At 45.4% G+C, this 23,446-nt stretch overlaps 1 protein-coding gene across 4 annotated transcripts in view; it reads right to left on the minus strand.

Annotated features, from left to right (window-relative positions):
• Positions 1–23,446, minus strand: part of FRMD1 (FERM domain containing 1) — a 797,190-nt gene that overhangs the window by 757,690 nt on the left and 16,054 nt on the right. The gene's annotated exons all lie outside the window — the stretch shown is intronic.

Genomic DNA, 23,446 nt, shown 5'->3' on the forward strand with positions numbered 1-23,446 from the left:
TCTGGACTGTCCAAGGTGTGGTTGAAGCCTCCTGGCTTCAAGGAGTATTTTCTGCACCAGTGGCTGAATTGATTGCTCTTACCAGGACATGCTATGTTTTCATTCCAGCTGAGAGTGACCATTTTCACTGATAGTCAATAGGGCTTTGGTGTTGTTCATGCCTTTAGACAGTTATAATTACAACATGGATTTATGACCTCTTTGGGCTCACCTATAAGGAACGGTGCAAGTGTCCACAGTTTGGGAATGGTGCACGTGTCCACAGCTTGTTGCAGGCATTACAGCTGCATTCCCAGATTGCAGTTGTGAAGAGTGCTACACATTGCAACAGCGCTCATTATGTCCTATTGGGAAACTGGTATGTGGATGAGACAGCACAAAATTGTGCCATGATTGCTTGTAACTTTAATGGGGTGTATCAGAATGAAAAGCAGGATGAGACTAATTGCAGTCAGTTGTTAACTACAGTTGATACTTGAGAGCTAGTTAAGAAGGTAAAGGAAAACGTTTCAGAAGCAGAACAGCAAAGCTGGATTAGAGCAGGTTGTGCCAAAAGAGGTGAAGGCGATATGTGGGTTTCAGAAGATGGAAGACCTGTGTTGCAAGATAGCTTGTAACCTCCTATGTCAAGACATTGTCATGGACCTGCATATGTAGGTAGAGACGCTATGGTGTGCTTGTTCAGGCAAAAATGGTTAAATCCTAGGCTCAGATGGATGGCTGAAGGGTTGTGTCACAGATTTGTTGAGTGCCAACAGCAGAATGACCTGGGGAGATCAGGAGGTACCTTCAACAGGATGCAACAGGACTTTATTGAGATGCTTGTGTGCAATGGATTGAGATATGTCCTAGTGATTGTGTGCATTTTCTCACGTTGGGTTAAAGCTTGCCCAACCAGAAGATATGATAGTCTCACAGTTGCTAAGTTGCTGTTGAGGGAGTTAATATCAAGGTTTGGTTTCCCAATTTCTCTGGAGTCAAACCAAGGAACTAATTTTAATAATGAGGTCCTGGAGGTGTTGTGCCTAGCATTTCAAGTCACACAGAGGCGACATTGCAGTTACTAACAGGAGGCGTCCTTAATTGTGGAGCAGGTCAATGACACTTTGAAATCCAGATTGGCTAAAGTGTGTGCCTTGACATCTCTGAAATGGCCTGATGTTTTGCCTCTTGTGTTGATGACACTACACAGTACCGGGATAGGAGAACAGAATTGTCTCCCCATGAAATCATCATGGGTAGAGCTCTGAGACCAACCGAGGTGAGCACAGCTGGAGTTGATCTGAAGGAGGACGCCAGCACACATCTACAATGCTAATGGGCGCCACACTCTACCTCACCCTTACCGTCCATTGCTTGCCCAATTGTGAACTGTTGATCAAGGTCAAGGTACATTGTATTATCTGTGTGACCTGTTGAGTGACTGATTACCATATTCACAACTAATAGAGTGAGGAATCTAGTTATTGAGTAGTGTAGTTTTTATTATTAGGTCCTGAAGAATCGCTGACTGATCCAAGTGGACAGATATAGGCGAGAAACATGTCAACCATTTTTATTTTTAAATGAGATATTTACATGGTGTATTAGGACCATTGTACCCTAAATGAGCACCACACCTTTTTAATTAGGTTAGTGAGCTCAATCAACAAACGTACTTTACTAGGAACATTACTAAACCTATTTTGATTAACTTTTTGGCAGCCGTCACTTTACACACACTACGAGCAAGAAAACTCACACACTTCATCATATGGCTACTAAAAAGATCTCCGGCAAAGAGCCCCTTCGTGGGGGCCCGTCGGAAATTGCAGCGCTGGCCCGATGAGAAGCAAGTCAAATGATGAAGCATGACACCCTCGTTTTGTGTGAGGGCACCTACTTCTAATGAAGCATTCCCTTCATACTGGAACACAAATACACAAAGAATAAACTCCCCGTTTTTCTTTTTTCTTTTTCACTGGACTATCAGGAACTCCACCACACCCTTGTTAACACACTAGAACTATGAGAGCGCCAGCTGTGCTTGCAAATGCACTTGTGGTTATTACAGATGACATGATTTTTGATTACTGCAAAGGACCGGCTGATGTAGTGTGTTCTGTGTCCCACCAGGTTGGAGAGCTACGGCCCACCTCAATAGAAGCAGTGTCATGACCTCAGTCCCGGCGACTGGGTTATGTTGAAGAAGCACGTGCGCAAGTTGTGCTTGGAACCTCAGTGTTGAAGCCTGGACCAGATAATTCTGGTTGCAAAAACTGATGTAAAGTGTGGAGGTCTCCCCAACTGCACCAAATCCAGACCCTGGTGAAGGGTCCAGTGCAACAGTAGCACAAGTTGTGTCTGGAGACCGGTGGTCAAGAAGACAGGACAGCAGGCGAGGCAGTTTGTCTGAAGTGCGTCTGCCAAACACTATCCAAGAATATACCGCAGGATCTGGCCTAAGTGACAATGAATAGGGAAGGTCAGCAGTGAGGACATCAAAGAGAGATATCAAAGAGAGCTAGAGCACCCTTTCAGAGGGACTCCTCACCTAAATGGGCAAATCTTCCTGTCAATGACTGAGAGAGAGCATTTTAGACATTGTGTTATGACAATTTGCATTCAATTCAGCCCCCTTGAACTGAACTTTGTGGCTGAACTGAGTTTTGAAATTGCATTGTCACTAAAGAGACTGAGTCAATTTATCCTGGATGTGATCTTTATGGAGTTTGAACTGAGCATTTATTAGAGCGAGAGCCTAATAGATTTCTCCAAACTGCTGAGAAGAGAACAGGCCTGAGTCTGTTGAAGGAGCATGGGTTGTCACTTAGAGAACACAGAGAAGGACTATGGAAGTCTCACGAAGATCATTTGTAAATACGGTGCTGAAAAGATACTTGACATTTGCTTTGCTATTAGCGCAAGTGGAAACAAACTGAGAAGATTGTGCTAAAGTCTTTAATTTGAATGGTCTAACCTCAGAGATCTTATGGAGCCTAAATCTAACACAGCCTCCAGTCCCAGTGAAGATTCTGGAGCGACACCTTAATCAAACCCTGATGGAATATGCAGAGGAGCAAGGTCTGTTGGATGCGTCACAACAGCCGCGGCCGGTAGTGGGAGTACCTGCCGGGCAGTGACTTGGGGAGGGGTAGGGGCAGGGTGGGGGGTAGTAATGTATGGATTACGGACCTTAACAGGTAAGTAAACATATAAATAAATAAAATGATTTTCGTTACGCGCACTGCATCGCATTTGGTGATGCAGTGCACGCAACGAAATTCGTTTTATTTATTTATATGTTTACTTACCTGTTAAGGTTCGTAATCCATACATTACTACCACTCACCCTGCCCCTCCCCCTCCCCACATCACCGCCCGGCAGGTAATCCCACTACTGGCTACGGCTGTGTCACAACATGGCTTCTGGAAAAACCATGGAAAGAAAACTGCTCTGATAGTTGCCATGGACAGCATCAGACATCTTGTTGATACAGGGCAAGCTGCAGCATTAATCATGTTGGGTCTTTCCTGGCCTTTGATACCATCTCTCCTACCCTGCCGATAAAGTGCCTGGAATAATTGGGTATTAACAACAGAGCTCTGAATCTGCTGTTGTCTTTACCTACTTAGAGATCTCAAAGGGTGACAGTGAACCAATTCCACTCTGAGCCTTTTTTGTTGCCATATGGGGTTCCTCAGGGTTCTTCCCTGAGCCACACATTATTTAACGTCTACGTGTCCCAACTGGCTTAGCCTGTTCGCTCCTTCAGACTAAAGGCAGTGTAATATGCAGATGACACTTGCAAGCTGAATGGAGAGAAGACAAAAGTACTGCTCTTTGGTGATCTTATTTCAATTTGGAATGGCAACTGGTGGCCGGAATGTTGGGCATACTTCCTATTCCAGTGGCCACTGCTAAACACCTTGGTCAGTGAGTTGTCTCTCGACCGTCAGGTTAATTATACTTGCTTCTTGATTAGAATGCTGAGGAAGGTATTTCCATTTAGAGCCCTTCCAGCTCATAAGCAACGCGCTTTTGATTTGGTCTCCTCAAGGATAGACTATTGTAATGTGGTTTACATTGAGATCAGCAGGTCAAGCCTAGCAAAGCTGCAACTTGTGCAGAATACATTGGCACAGTTTATAATGGTCATTCCTAAGTGGCATTCTGAGTCAAAGGTACTCCAAGGACTGCACTTGCTTCTGGTAGAGCAACATGTATCACTTATGAACTTATGCACAGTAAATAAAGCTCTCTATGCTGCAAGTCCAGATGATATCAAAGCCATGTTTAAATGGTATGTGCCTGCTAGAAGTCCCTGCTCAGCACACCAAAACTGGCTAGGAGTCCAGAAGTAGAAATGGGAAGGCAGAGCTTTTTCAGTTGCAGGGGCAAGAATCTTAAACACTCTTCTCCACTGTCCTACATCCCTGAAGATGCATCTCCCTTTTAGAAAATCATTAAAAACAAGGCTGTTCACTTTTTTTGTGCACATGTATATAGCACAAACTCGACCCAGAGATATTGGAGTGCTTTACATGAGCACCAGTTACTTACACATTCAAGCACGGGGATATTAAGTGATTTTCCCAGAATCACTGGATGTGGACACGACCCCGAGGCTCAAACCCTGGTTTCCAGCACCAAAGTTGGCAGTCTGGCCGACAGACCACATCCTCTCCCCACTTTATAGATAGGCACATTATTATCTATATCCTAACAGGTCCCAGTGCGGCTTTGCAATACTACAGTGCATAGATGCCTATGGGCCTTTGTGCTCTTTACAGATCTTGGGCATTCATTCATTCATTGCTTTGCTTGTAATATTGAATCTGCCACATCCTTCTTCTGTAGAGGTGCTTAGATCTACAAGTGCCCCTCAAACACAACTTCCTACTGACAATAGTTTACCTGCAATAGATGAGAACGACTTATATTTAGATGCATCTAGAGAAGATGTTTAATTGAACATGTACTTTAAATTGCTTTATGAGTATGTTGACACTATGGATGGTAGGATTATGTTTGCATGCAATTACCTGCATCAGTTGCTGAGGGTCATCCCCTTGACATATTGAGATACCTATAATTTATTGCTGAGCTTATTTCATGGAAAGGGTCATCTTCAATATTATTACTCGAATCATGACTATAGGCTTTATTTAAATGTTGGTGGACGGGTTACTCCATCACAATGGTGACAGATATCCTGTCCGCCAAAATATAAACCCCATTATAGTCTATGGGATTTACATTTCGGCGGAAGGGATAACCATCACCGTTGTGACAAAGTAACCCATCCGCCAAGATCTCAAGCAGGCCCTTAGTGTTGTCAGACGTTCCTGTGCTGAAGTACCTGAATTATCAGCCTAATGCTCAAACCTCAGAGAAAATGAAATATTTCTTTAGACTCACCATGGCATTACACACTACTTACGTACACCAACATAATGTAGCTTGTTCCTTAACTGGTGTAGAAAAGAAATGCATGAATTCAGTAGAAGACATTTGAAGAGATATATTGGCTAAAGCAGCAAATCATGCAAAGTACCTCCATGGGCTAAAGAGCAAGGTGAACATAGTTTTGTGGGAAATTTAGCAGCAAAAGCTCTAGATTGGCAACATAAAGGGAAATTATGCATATTCATTAGAAAATCAACAACATACACAAATTATGTGGAAAACAGTGAATGTGATCATACATTTGAAGTTTGTGGAAATTGGGAATTATTTTTAGATTAAGAACATTTTCTTTTTCCTGAAGTTTATTACATTTGTTGGAAAATACATTTTACATGGTGTCCAAGAAATGGTATGGAACATGTTACCTAGGGATCGTTTTTCCAAAAATGTATCATGTGGGACAACTTGATGACCCAACAGGGGGAGAACATTCAACAACTAAGAGAGGTGCCAGTGCAATTGTAGGAGACGGCTTTGGTGCTCTAATACCAACTGTAGGTCTGTTATTCAACTTGCATAAGATTAGAAAGGTTTCTACTGTAGTTGATAAATTATGTACTGGTACGGCTGGAGGACTTTTAGTTATAGCTATTGAAATGGTTGCTATCACAGCTATGGTTTTGCAGAATCGACTTGCATTCGATATCCTTCTTTTGATGGAGAGCGGAATCTGTCGGGTGTTAAACGTTCAACAATGGTATACTTAGATTCCAGACAACAGTAAGGACTTGAAGAAATACATTAAGAACATTACTGAGTAAAAGTGAGATTTGAAAAGGGTTAGAAGCAACAGGTGCTTAGGAAGCAATACGGGAATGGATTTTCTGCTAAAGGCAGATGGTTTGGAAACTTAGGGAGTAGAATTTTTAGGAGCATCTTGAAACCTTTAGTGATAATTGCTCTTTGTGGATTATTCTTTTTTAGTTTTTATTTTTTTATTTTGTTTATTGAAGTTTTACATGTTAACATACTTTACATGCTTCTGCAATGTAGCAGCGTGGAAGGCAAGCAACTTGATATGCATAATAGAAGCATAACAGAAAGAAAAAAACTAATTATGATCCTGAAAGTACCACAGCAGTGGCCACAGAAATTCACATCAAACATATCTGTGCATTTTCCATACATTGGTGCGCTCAACAGAGTGTTAACCCCATAAGACATCAGGGGTAAGTCTGGTCCCATCAGCTAGTATTCACCATCATAACGGAGTACTTGCCAATGGATCTCAGTCGCAACAGCCTTATGGGGGATAGCCGGTAACAAACCTTGGCAATACACAGGAGGAACAGTTAGAAAACACAACCATACATAATTCGCCTACTTAGGGCATCCATCTGTAGTACAATGCACCACAGGCAACATTAACCCCAGTCATCCCAGTGACGCGACAGTTGTCCTTAAACCAGTTTTCACACATCTTAAACAGTTATCTAGGCGGAGATAATGAGGCCATCCCTGCTAAGTACGTTTGATACATTCTCAAAAATGTCTTGGGACAGCTCTGAGGGGGGAGCAGGTCATTATACAATACCGTCTGCGTATTACAGTATAGCATGTCACAAGACCACTCCTGTAGGGTGGGAGAAGGGCCGCGCGCCCAGCGCATCGCAACCCTCTGCATTGCAATTAGTAAGCCCATGCCGGGCAATCTACGGATTTCCTTCTTTATGTTCTTAGTGTAGCCCACCAGGGCGAGCATAGGATCCAGAGATGTATGCACCTCTGTAATATTATTCAATTCCTGGAATATCCGTCGCCAGTATTTGGAACACTAGGACATAACAAGGCCACATGTAGGAAATCTGCTGGACTGGCTCTACACCTTTCGCACTCAGCTGTCTCACGCAATCCATATTGATACAAGCATGTAGGTGTGTAATATACTCTTTGTAGGTATTTAAAGTGGATTAGGCAATATTAGCCATTTAGGGAGACTCGCTGTGTCGCCTCGCAGCAATAGCTCCAAGTGTCGTCTGTTATTATATCAAAGTCAGTATGCAACTTCAACTGCGACTTGGTGTAAAAGTTCTTACGGTAACTTTGTACTACTCCGTACATTCTAGACACCAGTCTATAAGGAGATACCGCTTTTAATATTAGAGTGAAAGAAGCTACCTCCGGCGGCTCCGCCAGTTCATCACCTAGGAGTTCACGCATGACATGGAGCACCCTATGATAATGGAATGGCTCTAATGGTGTAGCTGTCCAACTGTTAGCCTTCACGTCCGCTCACGTACGTACCCCACCCTCCACGAAGAGGTCCCCTGCTCCGTTAATATTGGTGGTTTGTAAAGCCTTGACCGTCGCTCGGTCTGTACTCATAGGCAGCCACGTGCACCATTCCAACTGAGTACTTGAGAAATGTAGTATATTGTTCACCTGTCTCCACATCAGATTATGCTATGCATGCACAGTGGCATTAATCGAGTCTGGTACCTCTGTGCGACAATTGGGAGCACTGAACAAGCAAGAGGGGAGAGTGGTGGGAGCAGCAGCCAGTTTTTCTATGTGTATATGAGGAGGGTCTAGTTCCTGATAAATTCAACGGAATGCGTGCTAACTTTGTTCCACTCTATAATAAAGGTCCCAATCAGGGGATCCCGCCCCTCCAAGCCCATAGGGTAGGGTAAGAAACGTCCACTGAACATGCAGTTTCTTCCCTGCCCAGGCCAATTTTGTCAATATAGAGGTAAGAAATGTAAAAAATTAGTCGATAGTACCATGGGTATATTTGAAAATAGAAACAAAAACCTTGAAGGGACCACCATCTTCATCAGCGATATTCGGCCAAGTAAAGAGATAGGCAGTCGTATCCAGTGATTAAATCCTCCTCAAGTTTAGTGACAGCCCTACCATAATTTTCCCTAAAGATAATCTCTGGGTCCGTATGAATCTGTATGCCTAAATATCAACCCGGGTCCGTAGACCATGTCAGTGGAAAATCCAATTTAAAGGGGGCAGTGCATTCGGTCAAGGGGAATATTATGGACTTATTCCAGTTTATTTTTAGACCGGAAAGCTCTCCGAATCGAAAAACTTATCTGAGAACCAAAGACAAATTAGCTTCCGGATTTCTAATATAAAGCAGGGTGTCATTTGCATACGATGACACTATTAAGTTGTAATTGGGAAATCGGATTCCCTGAGCGCACATGCTAGGGGTTCTGCAACTATGATTGTAAAGGAGAGGGGATAGTAGACTTCCCTGCCGAGTGCCTCTAGATATTTTGACAGGGGCAGTGACCAAATCCCCAATTCTAATTCTTGCAGTGGGAGAGGAATACAGGAAGCCACCAGTTTAATGAATATTTCGCCCACCTTCATCCTCCTCAGGACTGCCCCCATGAATGCCCATTCTACAGAATCAAACACTTTTTCTGCGTCCAAGAAGACTGCAGCAGCTCTAATCGAAGGGTTGACATGTTGGATTGTTCCAAAAAGAGTGTGCAAGTTGTATGTTAAGTTCCGCCAGGGATAAATCCTGCCTGCTCCGTGCTGGCCAATTACGGAACGATCGGCGATAGACAATTGGCTAAAATATCAGCGTATATTTTAGTATCTACGTCTAATAGTGAGAGCGGGTGAAACGAGGTGCACTCGTCCGGAGGCTTACCAGGCTTCAAAATGGTGACTATCATGGCCTCTCTCATTTATGGTAGCAACTCTCCTGATTCACTAATCTCTTCGAATAGTGTCCCCAGACGGGGCACTAAAAGGTCCCTGAATTCCTTGTAGAAGGCCACAGTTAGGCCGTCCTGCCCCAGGGCTCTGCCCGAGTGCATGCTCTTTAAGGCCTCATGGATTTCCCAGGCCTCCAGGCATCGCATCAAATATTCATGATGCTCGTTTGTGAGCCAGGGTCAATTTATATATTTGAGATAGTCCTGAACCATACTTTCGTCGACATGCCCACGAGAGCGATACAGTTCGGTATAATACTGTCTAAATTGGTTTACTTTCAGGGTCTTCCAGCGGCTCGCCCTCATCAGACCTAATTGTTGTAATTATGGAGGCCTCCCTTCTATGGTGCAGCAACGCAGCTAGCATGGCTCCCAGGTGTTCCCCCTCCCCATAGCTTCTGGCCACCGCATATTTACCCTTATGTTTGACTTCACTGTCTGCAACTTCATGATAGTCTTCCAATGTCCTTTTCAACTCTTCAGCACTATTAACTGCACTATCTTGCTGCAACCCCAACTCCAGGTCAGCCAGGCTTTTTTCCAGGGTTTCCAGCCTACCCCTAATAGCGTGCAGCACCCCTGAGTGTTTGGAAATTGCAATGCCTCTGATGTAGACTTTGAAGGTTTCCCAGACTGTGGAAAACCTTGGGACTGAGCCTACATTGTTTCCGAAGAAATCTTCTATAGCTTCATAAATAACTACTGTAAAGGTATTATCAAACAACAAATAAGGTGGAAAGTGTCATGTGAACAGCGCAGGTCTCTTTTGCAGACAGCGCTGTACTAACATAACTCGTGCATGGTCTGACAGGGTACAAGGGTGAACCTTACACTCCCTGACCTCCGGGTATAGCGTTCTCACCAGTAACTAGTAATCTATCTTGTATGTAGCTCATGCAGGCCAGAGTAGTGGGTGACACCCCCATGCTTCAGAAAACGCGTGCGTCAATCTACCAGGTAACATGGCATCTGTGATAGATTTTGTAATAGATTTTGTAATAGATTTTGCTGAGGCCGAAGTACGCACCGCGATCGATCCAGTGTTGGGTCCAAAACACAATTAAAATGGCCTCCTACCATCAACGGAATAGTAGCGTCTATAAACTATAAAGACGGTAAAACTACAGGTTATCAACATTTGGCCCATATATATTAATCACTAGTAAGTCAAGACCTTCCCCCCTGCATTTAGAGATTGTGTATCGCCCCCTCCCCATCAGCTATGACCAGATCTAATTTGATACCTGACCTCGGGTTGACCCACGTGAGCACCCCCCGGACATGCGACGAGAACCCTGCTGCATGTAAAGGGCCCTCTAAAGTTCTCTGCGGGAGGATCTTACTATCAATTGGTGAATATGTTTCCTGCAGCAGAGCAATATCGATGTTGTGCAGCTTTAGGTATGCAATAACATTGCGCACCTTACGGTGATTTTTAAGGCCCCTAACGTTCCAGGTTAGGCATCTGATCATGTTTCACTCGCCTTGAGCCTTATTTGATAGATCAGCATGACCATAGTGCACCTGACTCTCTCTGTGACGTCTAGTCGAGACTGTTGGCTATCCTGTCTGAAGTGTGTTGTATGGACAGAGAACTCGCCGTGGTTCAATAAACAAATATTATCAAAGTCCCTCCCTCTCCCACGTCGCATCTTCCCCAACTGGACACAAACTAAATTTCCCCCTCCCCTTTCCCCAAATGAAGACAGCTTAGTGCCATCAATTGGAGCACACACAGGGGCGAATGTTGCCTCTCTACCGATACTCACTCTGCTTTAGTCAAGTGAGAATGTCAGCCATCACAACAAACAAATATGACATTTTATCCTGCCCACCGTAAAGTCCTACTTACAGAAGCTTACCAATTTTCTGAAGACCACCCCATGCATCCCACCACTAATACCCTCCCAAGCATCAAACATGCCCAATCCTGTAACCTACAGTTTCCTCAGTAAAACGTTACGCCCTGATTTCCGTCCCTGGTGCACATCAAAGAACGAACCACAGATCACATCAGGGCTAACAGGTAAGAGTATCTCAAAATCCATCATGCAGAATTGTAAATCAGGTAAGCGGTACCATCAGAATAGCGTCCTAAACATTGACTTGGCTATGCATTCTCTATGCTTACTGAGAGGGGTGCCAACATAATGGCGCACGACACCTCTAAGTGTCATGCATACCCTCATGATAGGACTATTCTCAACACAATATGCAAGCAGGGAAGTAGCGACTGTCCGATCAGTGTATCATGCATTAAGCAGCATACCATATGGGTACAATACTCCTCTCCACCCTACTCTTCTCCTTTCATACAGGATCCATTAGGAGTTTAATGATAGGTGCTCTTCTAGTCATTTTCATCCATAGTGCCTCCCGTAACCCCCTGCAATCGTTCTGAATCATTTTTGTTGGTTTGCAGAGTAGTCTATCAATGCTTTCTGCAGGGATTTAGGATCCAAGAAAATCTTTGATACTCCATTCATCGTTATTCTGCGGCGTGCTAGATATAGCATAGCATAATTGAGTTACTGAGCCCGCAGTGCACGCTTTAGTGAAGAAAACTGCCTTCGCACTTCCTGTACCTTGGGCGTAAAGTCAGGGAACAATGAGATGGCGGAGCCCTCATACTGTAAGGTCCCTATTTCTCTGGCTCTTCTCAGGGCTGCATCTCTGTCCCTGTAGTTCAGGAGCTTGGCAATAATCGGGCGCAGGTTTGCACCCGGTGAAGGTCTCGGGCCCAAAGAGCGGTGCGCTTGCTCAATTACGTACATAGAGGAGAAGACCTCATGGCCCAGGGGGGTCACAAACAGGGTTTCCATGAACAGTTCCATGTTGCCTGTGGCCGTGGACTCCGGAAGGCCAGTGATTCGTATATTGCTCCACCTAGACCTGGCTTCCAAGTCCTCCGCCTTGTCCTGCAGCTGTTTAAGGCCCTTGTTCATCTGTTTTTGAGTCTCATTAGTCTCCATGTGGGCTTCCTCCACCTCCGTCATGCGTCTCGCCACCATGTCTAGCCTTTCAGAGTGCTTATCAAGTCATTCGGACATACGCTCCATGCTGTGGGCTAATGAGCCTTTTTTCCGTCTATGGAACAGGCTAGCCTGCATCATAGCAAGGATTTGACAGAGGTCATCTGGCGTTTCTTCAGCCATGCCGCACTGTTGGAGGGTGGTTGGGAATCACCTGGTTCCCGGGTTCTTGTTTTGCGCTATTCAAATGGGAGCATATACTGGACCATATCCTCTTTCCCCATCTCCAGAGGGGACCTCTCTGGCCGCTGCTTACGGAGGTGACTCAACCTCCCCAGAGCTGTCGCAAGCGGGGCTCACTTCAAGCCAGGCGAGGGCAGGGTCAGACAGTCAAGAGGATAACCCTCTGGCGCCACACCAGGTCAATCAGCTATTCAAGTGATACAGCTCAGTAGGGGCAGAGACGAACGTCTTCAAGGCCTGTCCCGCTCTGCAGGGCTCGCCAGGCCAACTACCCCTCAAATAGAAGCCGCCTCCAAATCAGTGCACCCAGTACAGGAAGGGATTTGTGTGGAGTAATGAAGGAAGGCAAAGCTCATCTCCATGGCTCACTTAAGTCCCACCTCAGGCCCAGGGCCTTAAATGCTTACAGGCGTCCGACAGCATACCTCAGCAGCAAGTGTATTTTGAAGCTTCCACACTTACCGTAGCATCACAAGACTAAGCATGGCACCACAAATTCAGATGGCTTGTTTTCACAGGCCAGCACTGGGTCTCTCGTGTCCTCAGGTCCAGCCGAACTTCACCTACTCTCTCCGCGGCAGCTTAATTCACCAGGGGGCTGCCACACAAACAGCGCAGCGCCCCTCGCAATCTACAGAGCCTCACATGGTGAGGGGAGACGCTAGGCTACCCGCAGGCCGCTCAGCGGACTCAGGCAGTCTCTCTACGCGGTTCCCGATAGGTGTAGGCCCGCCCCAGGTCAGGCAGCCAGGAAACCAGAGAAGAGCACTCACAGTCCACAGTGTGACCTAAGAGCATTAATATGAAATGCTGCAGTTGACATCATTATTAAAGTGCATTCACTGTAGAATTAGAGAATGTATACATACCACTGTGTGCCTTAATCATAATAAATGAGATATTCTTTGAAGAATTGATAAGTAAAACATCCTCACATATTTAGAGTGTGCTTACTCTAGAAACGATAATGATTTGTGTAATGTGCGCACTAATGTTTCATATATTTCATATAAAATTTAGTTATTGGCCAAACTTACACATGTGTACTAAAGATTTACTATATGCCACATTCAATATGAATTTAATGTACTGACATGTTATATTAATTTGTGTTTAAATGTGCAAACGGATATTAAATGTGCACCATTGATTTAATATTCTAAACTTGTCTTCAGTAGCCCTGTTTTCCATTCCACATGTATACTGTTTTCAATTTCTGCTTGATTGACCTTTCCCTCGCAAGTGCATTCACACACATTGTTAGTTTGAGAATAGATACAACACTGCATTAGCAATAGAGAGACAGCCTGAGAAGAAGACCTTGACAAAGGAACACGGAGAGCCAAAGTGTTAACTGCAAAGTCCTATTCAGCAATGTTACGACATGGCTTGGTTGAATAAGGTTGAATTCTATGTTTAGTGTGGAACATTTCGCAAATGTTACAGCTTACAATGTGAGAATGGAAAAGGACAATGGAACCCCTGATGATTCGAAAAGAGGGGTGGTACCTGAATAATTTAGTGTTAATAACTGGAGTCTACACTGCCTGATGCTAGACCTTCCTTTTTATTATATATAAATGGAATTTCAAATCATTTAATCAATTTAGGTAGGTTGTGCCGAAAATGGGATCTCAAAATACTCCAATTTTATTGTACACAAACGATGCGGTCCTTATGGCCTGCACGGCCAATGGGCTTTAGAGCTTACTGGAGGGTTTCTCTGACTTCGAGGAGGGACAAGACCTAAAAGTAAATTATTCTAAATCCAGTGGTGGTGCGTCCATTGAGGCGCTGGGGCGTTGCCCCACTGAAGCCGCCCATGCCCACCGCTCCCTCTGCGTCTCTGAACTTAAGTAAACTGACTCCGTTTACTTAACTTCAGAGATGCCGAGGGAGAACTGACAATCATGTCAGTCAGCATGATGTCGGACCGCCCACCCCCTTCAGAGTCTGAAGGGGGTGGGCGGTCCGGCGTCATGTTGACTGAAAAGCATTGTCAGAGTGAAGACCAGGGGCAGGCAGCAGCACAAGTGCGCATGACTGGTGAAGGTTGTAAAAAAAAATTCCGACCAGCCCAGTTATGCGCACTAGTGTCTGCTTTGGCTGGCGGCTGCGCATTAGGAGAGCGAGAGTTGATCAAAGGTGCAACCCTCAGTCTCCTAATTGGCCGGCGGGCGGCGAGTAACCCTTCGAAGCCAATCCTGGAGCTGCTCCAGTGCTGTTCGTGAAGGCGCCAAGGGCGCAGGAGCAGGGGCGGCGCGGATCGGCGGTCAGGTAAGTTTTCTTTTTTTTAATTTTAATTTAATTCCCAGTCCCCCTCCCCCCCCCCCCCCGCGAGTATTGCGATGCGAGCTGTGACTGGCATGGTGGGATAACAGTAATGACTGGAATAAGGAAAATTCATGTATAGGCAATGCCACCTGTCATAGCAACTAGAGTAAGACTTCCACTGGTACTTGTTGGTGCAGGAGTGGTGTTCCTGTGGGTGGCAGAAGTAGGAGTCACATTTACTTCCAACACTGGATGAGTACGTTACATTACTTTATTGAACCGAGATCTCAGGCTTTGGATTGTCAAGGTAATGAAAAACGCTCTTCTGTTTGGGGGCCAAGAAAGTACTAAAATACTCATGGGCAAATAGTGAATTATGCACGTTAAAAGTTCAATGTTTAATCCTAAACGAAATATTTTGTACATTGCATGATGTATGACAAGCTCAAATAGTCAAAGGCTCAAAGAGAAGCAAAGATAGAGATCGCTATGGACAACTACCATTGATAAACTCTAAAATATGCAAAAGATTGAGGTTTAACCTCCTAAGTGAAACTTCCAGGCGGTGCCCGGCCTGTCGCTTTTATGTTGATAAATGTTCTTGTAAAGCAGGGCCTCACCTCGCTATGCTCTATAGGTATGCTGGAGGTGATTGGAAGACAGAGAGAGAGAAGGAACCAGAAAGAGAGAAACTCGGTGTAAATGGGGGGGGGGGGGCCTCGAGGATTGGGGGAGTGAAAAGAGTACCTTGAAGGAGGAGATAAAGGTAAATGGGCACTGAGAAGGGACAAACAGGGTAATATGGAAGGAGGGAGGGAAAAGAGCAAGGTGGAGGGGTGGGGGAAGAGAGGCAAGTGTCATCATGTCAGCAGCGAGGAGTTAAGGAGAGGAACCTGATTCATGAGGGAATGGATGCAACAAGCTATGAAGACTGTAGGGGAGAGAGGGGAGAAGAGCGGAGTAGAAGAGTCGGCAGGGGAGACAGCATGAGTCGGAAGTGCAGGTATGAGCGGCTGATGTCAGCAGCGAGGAGTTAAGGAGATAAGCCAGCTTCAAGAGGGAATGAACGCAACAATCTCTGAATACTGGAGGGGAGAGAGGGAAGAAGGGCAGAGGAGAAGAGACGGTAAGAGAGTCAGCATGAGTCAAGAGTGGAGGTATGAACGGCGGGAAACATCCTTTACAACGCAACGTTTACCACGCAGTGCCTTTACGACGCAACTATTACAACGCATGTCATTACAACACATAGCGCTGGGGGCGCTCTAGGATAGGGAATAGATTTAATTTACTATCCAACACCTTCCCTACTATCCACGGGGACTGGAGTTGGAATAGTAAATTAAACTATTCACTATCCAGCACCCCTAAGCGCTATGCGTTATAAAGGCATGCGTTGTAAAAACTGCGTTGTAAAGGCATGCGTGGTAAAAGCATGCGTTGTAATGTCATACATCCTGAACGGCTGATGTCAGCAGCGAGGAGTAAAGGAGAGAAGCCAGCTTCAAGAAGGAATGGACGCAACAATCTCAGAAGACTGGAGGGAGAGAGGTAAGAGAGGTAAGAAGGGCGGATGAGAAGAGACTGCAAGAGAGACAGCATGAGCCCAGAGTGCAGGTATGAACGCCTGATATCAGCAGCGAGGATTTAAGGAGAGAAGCCGGCTTCAAGAGGGAATGGATGCAACAAGCTCTAAAGACTGGAGGGGAGAGAGGGAAGAAGGGTGGAGGAGAAGGGACTGCAGGAAAGACAGCATGATGCGAGAGTGCAGGTATGAGCGGCTGATGTCAGCAGTGAGGAGTTAAGGAGATAAGCCAGCTTCAAGAGGGAATGGATGCAACAAGCTCTGAAGACTGAAGGGGAGAGAGGGGAGAAGGGCGGAGGAGAAGAGACTGCAGGAGAGACAGCATGAGCGAGAGTGGAGGTATGAGCGGCTGATGTCAGCAGCGAGGAGTTAAGGGGAGAAGCCAGCTTCAATAGGAAATGAACGCAACAAGCTCTGAAGACTGGAGGGGAGAAAGGGAAGGAGGGCAGAGGAGAAGAGATGGCAAGAGAGTCAGCAAGAGCCAAGAGTGTAGGTATGAACGGCTGATGTCAGCAGCGAGGAGTAAAGGAGAGAAGCCAGCTTCAAGAGGCAATGGATGCAACAATCTCAGAAGACTGGAGGGAGAGAGGGAAGAGAGGTAAGAAGGGCGGATGAGAAGGGACTGCAGGAGAGACAGCATGAGCCGAGAGTGCAGGTATGAGCAGCTGATGTCAGCAGCGAGAAGTTAAGGAGATAAGCCAGCTTCAAAAGGGCATGGATGCAACTAGCTCCGAAGACTGAAGGGGAGAGAGGGAAGAAGGGCGGAGGAGAAGAGATTGCAGGAGAGACAGCATGAGCGAGAGTGGAGGTATGAACGGCTCATGTCAGCAGCGAGGAGTTAAGGAGAGAATCCGGCTTCAAGAGGGAATGGATGCACCATTCTCTGAAGACTGGAGGGGAGAAAGGGAAGATGGGCGGAGGAGAAGAGATTGCAGGAGAGACAGCATGAGCTGAGAGTGCAGGTATGAGCGGCTGATGTCAGCAGCGAGAAGTTAAGGAGAGAAGCCAGCTTCAAGATGGAATGGATGCAACAATGGTTACATGTATCCAGTAAGTGTTTTACTTTGAAGCAAAGTCCTTGCTATAAAGAGATGTGCGCTGCTTGGCATGCTTTCGGCAAGCGCTGTTCTCTGCCTGTTTCTCGGTGGGCTGCTGCGCTTGGCTTTAACGGTCAGTGAATTAGTTGTGCTTTAAACATGTCTGGGTTTATGTTACCTTTTCTGTTAGTGTCTTCAGCTGTGTGTTCAGTTTCCCAAAGTGCACCACCTCTGAGGAACAATGCTGTTGTTGCTGCTTCATTAGTCTCTGTACTTCCAGATTCACTGCACCGATACACCCATGAGCACTAGCAATGCTCCAGTCTCCCCTTGCTGATGGCGGTTGTGTTTTTGGATGTGTATGGCGGACGTATGGATCAATGATTGTGAGCCGCTCTCCGTCATTTAATGCGACAACATTCAGACGCGTTTTTTTGAGTTTCGTGTAAACCGCAGGCACACTTCAACCAGTTGTGAAGGAGGGATAGATAGTAATACGGGCACTGGCATCAACGTGACTGTAATTTAACTATACTCCGGGCTACTTGAAGGATGCAAAACTGGCCCTTTTCTGCATGAATATGGATTCACCACGTAATGCAGCATCTTCTGCAGAACAAGCAGACTTCTCCAATAAAAATTGTTTTTTATAGCTCAAACTGATTAAAGGTTATTAAAGAGCGCAATGGCAGACTCTTTACAAGTGTTAACTGATGTCCTTTCAGCTGGTGGCTGATTGCAGTGTTCAGGTGTTAAACTGGTACTAGTGAGGTGTAATTTTGTCCTGCCCATATTTCTAGGTGCAAAAATGACAATCCTAATACAAACTGCTGGTCTCCCCCGTTAGTACAAGAAAGAGAGCATATTTTACCAAAGTTAATGCTGCATGCAGTGCAAGACACTGGGCAAGCATACATTTTAAAGGGCTAAAGTTGTCATGCAGAACAATTTGTATATTACAGTAACTGTTGAACAAATTAATGCACAAAGATACAGATCAGTTTTTAATGTGTTTAATATTTCAAGACTATACGTTCCCACTGCTTAATAAGCCTTGCTTTATCACTGCATTCATCTGCTTTAAAATGCACCATTTGCCAATCTTTTTTAATTTCTTTCTCAGGACAGGACTCTCCCTAGACCCCAAGTTTGTTCATTGAACTTAATCACATCACTAGCTAGTGTTTTCTATTGGAAAGGGTAGAGCCAAAGCAGTCTTGCTTAGTACCATAGCCCTCTTCAGAAGTCAGACTTGCTTGGCAACCCAGAAATTCTCTGAAATAATTTGAGTTTTCTTTTATGAATGCCTAGAAGAACTGAATTTTTAATCCATTTTTCACAGAAATAGTGCTGAAAATCACACCAAAAACATGCCAATTTTTTTTTATTTCTTCACGGGGCAGAACCCCTGTGAACCCCCCCCTTATTGCTGTTGAGTTTGCTCGCTGCCCTCGCATACGTTCATTCATTCAACATACACCTCACCAGTTTCAAATTCCGTCAGCAGCCACTGTCTAAATCATATATAACGACTTGTGGTCCCTGTGGCTCAAAGGCAAAATGCTTCAACATGTGTAGACATTAGCAGGGCAAGGTCAGGGGTTTCAGTTGCTTGGGAGTAGCCTTTAGTTCATCCTGTTTACGTAAATCCCTTTTTCAACTGGAATACCAACAGATGAAGGAACATTGAAGGCATTTATTGGTTCGCTCTATAATTAAAACAAAAACCTTCAGCAGAACTGATAACATTGTGCAAATCTAAATGCAGTTCAAGCACTTTATATGGCACAGGTATTTGGGGGATCCCTAAAGTTTAGAAGTTACAAATGTGTTGAAAATGGTTTCACCCGTAGGATGTAGGCAGTTACAAAAAAAACTGCTAATTTTAATTGCGACACATAACTAGGACTTCTGTATTTAGATGATATTGGACTGGCCCCTCTTTTGTTGTGGACTAAATGTTGGATGATCCCAGAAGGAGGCTTGACAAGAACATGCATTCAAGATTGCTTTAATTTAGATAATTAGAAAGTATACCATTGTTAGCCTGTGTTAAAAAGATATTTTATACTTTAGGCCTAGAAGAAATGTTTTTATAGGCGCAAAGAATTGGCATAGATGCAAAAGAAAGAGTGAAAAAATGCTTCTGTGATATCGAGATGACTGAGAGATTAGCAAGGGCCCAAAAAATGCAGTCCGAAGAAGCCTATATCCAAGTTGTAAAAGGTACCCTCACTGAACCCTACCTAACTTGTTTGAAAACCCAACCTCTCAGCTTTTACTCACCTATATTAGATTGAACACAATCCATTTTATGGTAGCTTTTCCTGGTCTCGTGATTTATTACCGCCTTGCCGATGTAATAATATATGGTTCACTTTATAATGTTCTGCACTTTATATGTGCATCCGAGGTCAGCTTACGTCGTGTAGGTGTTACGCAAGAAAAAACGTAAACAACATGGGGCAGCTCTAGAGTTTTTGCAAAAACTTTCCATGAAAATGATTGGCTATGCAGTTTTACATTTTATAAAAAAAGCTATTGACACTAGGAAAATATATGAATTATTATTTTAACAGACGTGACTGGTAATCCTGATTTGATACATATGTTTTAAGAAACTTATAATATTTTGTATAATTAACTGTTCTATTCTTTTGTGGCGCTCTGCTGAATAAAGTTGTCTTGACTGACTGACTGACAGAGAAGGTAATGTACCATTCACTTCTCTTTATGGAGCACCTTAAATATATGTGTGCAGACTGTAATATAAAGGTTTCAATAATGTCATTTCTTGGGACTAACAGTGTGGTGTTTACGTTGTATGTTAATGAGGGAGAGCACTTTTGTTGCCTTCCTTGAAGAGCATAATTACTCATGAACTGATCCACGGAAAACATTGTTCATTATCTATATATATAACAAGCATTTGCAATGCAATAGGTCTCGCATTTATGCGAGTTTGAGCTATTGACATTGCAAATGACAATGCCTTTTATTTTTGTTTTTTAAACATAACTAAAAGGCATTGTCATTTACAATGCCAATAGCTTAAACTCGCGTAAATGTGAGACATATTGTATTGCAAATGCTTGTTTTAAGTTTGCTTGGCTTTTATCTTTCCGCACAGAACGGCACAATGTGCGGTCATAGTCGGCCTTTCCTCTCGGATAACACCCTGGGCAGAAAGAAATGTAGCACCCTGGGCAGAAAGAAAATTGGCACCCTGGCTGCAGCTGGTGAAAATATTCACAGTTCAATCACACATCAAAGCACTGACTGACTTCTGAGCACAAACTTCTCGGCACTTACCCAAAATATCCCCCAGCACCTTGAGACCCTCATGGTGTGATTGTCACTCACAGCAGTAGCTTGATCATGCTAGTGCCGAGTTGTTGCAGGTGTTGATGTGTGTGGGCCGGGGGGAGATAGGAGGGGCGGGAAGGGGGTGGGTGGGTTGTAGAACGGCACCTGAGGCAAATATAAGGGAGTGGTACCAGCCCAGTCCGAATTATTGGTGTCAAGAGGGACACTGCTGTTAATACAGGCAGCTCTGTGCGCCCCTCTGAAGACGGCGCCCTGGGCCTGAGCCCAGCTCGCCATGCCACAAAGCGTGCCACAATATAACCATGTGGAGGTAGGCAGGAGAGAAGTGCGTGTCTTTTCCCCCCGAGGGGTCTTAGTCAACATGCTTTGCTGCTGGTTTTTCCGAGGTGGGTCCGGTTTGACCTGCCACTTTTTGCTGTGGTTGGCGGGACAGCCAGGCCTGCCCCCCTTCGATGTATCGGTGAAGTGGGAGCCTAGTAGAGCAAGGGTGCCGGCCTGCTCTTTCCACAAACCTACACAGCAGATGTCGGGGCTGCCCGACGTGCTGTGCCGACGAAATTCGTACACCTGCTGGGGTTTTCTGGTCACATTTATTTAAAAAAAGTTTGGATCAGACTTGGTCTTATTGAGATTTACCACAGTAAAGCACACCTCTTATGTTTTCAACAGACACAATGTGCTCCATCAGTGTTGTCAGTATGATAACACGGACACTGCTCGAGCGAGATGGTGAACAAAATTATTTACTGTTCAATCACACATTAAAGCACTGACTGACTTCTGAGCACAAACTTCTCGGCACTTACCCAAATATCCCCCAGCGCCTTAAGACCCTCATGGTGTGATTGAGTCACTCACAGCAGTAGCTTGATCATCCTAGTGACGAGTTGATGCAGGTGCGAATGGCGCTGTTGATGTGTGTGGGCCGGGGGGAGATAGGAGGGGCGGGAAGGGGGTGGGTGGGTTGTAGAACGGCACCTGAGGCAAGTATAAGGGAGTGGTACCAGCGCAGTCCGAATTATTGGTGTCAAGAGGGACACTGCTGTTAATACAGGCAGCTCTGTGCGCCCCTCTGAAGATGGCGCCCTGGGCCTGAGCCCAGCTCGCCATGCCACAAAGCGTGCCACAATATAACCATGTGGAGGTAGCAGGAGAGAAGTCCGGGTCTTTTCCCCTCCGCGGGGTCTTCGTCAACATGCTTTGCTGCTGGTTGTCCCGAGGTGGGTCCGGTTTGCCCTGCAGCTTGTTTGCTGTGGTTGGCGGGACGGACAGCCAGGCCTGCCCCCCTTCGATGTATCGGCGAAGTGGGAGCCTAGTAGAGCAAGGGTGCCGGCCTGCTCTTTCCACAAACCTACACAGCAGATGTCGGGGGCTGCCCGACGTGCTGTGCAAACGAAATTCTGCTGGGGTGTATCTGGTTACATTTATTTAAACCAAGCATTTACAATGCAATGGTCTCGGCATTATTAATTGTAGAGGTATTGCCATTGCTCATGACATTTTTTTTTAAATACAGATGACAATGGCCTTCATAGAGGATGTAACACGCGCACCACATAGAATGTATACGTCTATGTGAAAGTCTATGTAATAAAAAACGAGATGCGATCTGCACGCGCATTCCAAAACGAAACGAAACCTAGCGTGGGGGCGGGACTTCCGTCTTGTGCGCGAAGCCCGCGCCCACGGAGTTCCTGGTCAAGAGCAGTGCGTGATGCGGGGCTCCCATGCCGGAGAGCCCCGCGGAGGCGACAGAACACACTGGCTGTAAGTGGGCCTTGGGTGGCGCTCGTGTGTGTGAGTGTGTGTGCGCGTGTGTGCGTGTATGTTCGCTCCTGTGTCTCTGTGTGCGACGGCAGGGGGAGGGGGGAGTGTTTCTATCTGTGTGTCTGTCTCGGCTCGGAATGTGTACTGCACTGCCTGCGTTTTCCATGTGCCACCAGCCACTCCGTCCTCCTTAGTCTGGAGTCTGACTCTCACAGCCCCCAAAGAACATGTATTTATGGCAGCCACTCAATACGACCGTTCTGAGGGTGCAAAAAGCCGATCGGTACCAGCAAACTCTGCCCGCCATTCGCCCAAGCAATCAATCAGTGCGCCCGGCCGGCCATGTCCGCTCGTGTTTGTGCTTCCCAGGAGACAGCCAGGCCGAGCGCGGCGCGTGCCAGTCAGCGCGTGCCACTTTCAAATCGCCTCCAAGGCGATGCGCGCGGCCAGGACTGTCTCCTGGGAAGCTCACATGCCGACAATAGGGGCTCGGCGGAGACGCGCTTCGCGCGGCTAGCCGAGACCTAAAAATGAATGTATGTCTGTCTGTCTGTCTGTTTGTCCTTTATGCATTACTACACCATTCATCTGATCGCCATGAAACTTTGGGAAGTTGTTGAGTACACTCCCGCGAAGGTTTCTGGCATAACATTTTTTTAAATATCGGACCCCAGGGCCCTCATAATCTTTCAAATACTGATGTACGCACCAGACGGAAAAACAACAAATAGTGTATCCACAAGCACTCGGATAAATAAATAGAATTAAAACACCATTCATCCGATCGCCATGAAACTGTGCGAAGTTGTTGAGTACACTCCCGCGAAGGTTTATGGCATAAAAATGTTTTAAATATCGGCCCCCCAGGGCCCTCATAATCTTTCAAATACTGATGTACGCACAAGACAGAAAAACAAAAAATCGTGTATCCACAAGCACTCAAATAAATAAATAGAATTAAAACAGCATTCATCCGATCGCCAGGAAACTTTGGGAAGTTGTTGAGTACACTCCTGCAAAGGTTTCTGGCATAAATTTTTTTTTAATATCGGCACCCCAGGGCCCTCATAATCTTTCGAATACTGATGAACGCACAAGACGGAAAAACA

Source organism: Lissotriton helveticus, chromosome 6 (genome assembly GCF_964261635.1).
Source record: "Lissotriton helveticus chromosome 6, aLisHel1.1, whole genome shotgun sequence".
Classification (NCBI taxonomy): domain Eukaryota; kingdom Metazoa; phylum Chordata; class Amphibia; order Caudata; family Salamandridae; genus Lissotriton; species Lissotriton helveticus.